Source organism: Arachis ipaensis, chromosome B03 (assembly GCF_000816755.2).
Source record: "Arachis ipaensis cultivar K30076 chromosome B03, Araip1.1, whole genome shotgun sequence".
Lineage (NCBI taxonomy): Eukaryota > Viridiplantae > Streptophyta > Magnoliopsida > Fabales > Fabaceae > Arachis > Arachis ipaensis.
This window is the reverse complement of record NC_029787.2, coordinates 116,034,354-116,035,325: the sequence shown is the minus strand read 5'-3', so window position 1 is coordinate 116,035,325 and position 972 is coordinate 116,034,354.

Here is a 972-nt window from a genome sequence, read left to right as displayed (position 1 = left end):
ACATCTTTTGAATCTGAAAAATGGCTTTGGCATAGAAAGTTGGGACATGCTAGCATGTATCAAATTTCTAAGCTAGTCAAAAGAAATTTGGTTAGAGGAATTCCAAACATCAAGTTTGATAAGGATCTTACTTGTGATGCTTGCCAATTGGGCAAACAAGTAAAATCCTCTTTTAAATCAAAAGACGGAATCTCAACCAAAAGGCCATTAGAAATGTTACATATTGATCTTTTTGGTCCTACTAGAACTCAAAGTTTAGGAGGTAAACACTATGGTCTTGTAGTGGTAGATGATTACTTTAGATTTGGTTGGGTACTTTTCCTTGCACATAAGAATGATGCCTTTCATGCTTTTTCCACCCTTTGTAAGAAAATACAAAATGAAAAGGATTTGAAAATTGCCCATTTGAGAAGTAATCATGGAAGAGAATTTGAAAATTAAGATTTTGAAAAATTCTGTGATGACTTAGGGATTTCTCATAATTTTTCATGCCCTAGAACCCCCAACAAAATGGGGTGGTTGAAAGAAGGAATAGAAGCCTTCAAGAAATGACTAGGGCTATGTTATGTGAGAGTGAAATTCCTAAATTCTTATGGGCTGAACCTGTGAATACAGCATGTTATATTTTGAATAGAACAATCATTAGAAAATGGTTAAAGAAAACACCATATGAGCTATGGAAAGGAACCCCTCCAAATCTTAAGTATTTTCATGTTTTTGGATGCAAATGCTTTGTGCTTAACAATAAGGAAAACCTTGGAAAATTTGATCCAAAATCATATGAAGGAATGTTTGTTGGATATTCCACCACAAGCAAGGCCTATAGAATTTATCTCAAGGAGCATAGGACAATAGAGGAATCCATACATGTTACTTTTTGTGATTCTAACTTAATTCCCAGTATTGTGAAGGATATTGATTCAGATTATGAAGAGGCTGGAACAAGTAAAGAAAATCCCAAATCTGTTCAAA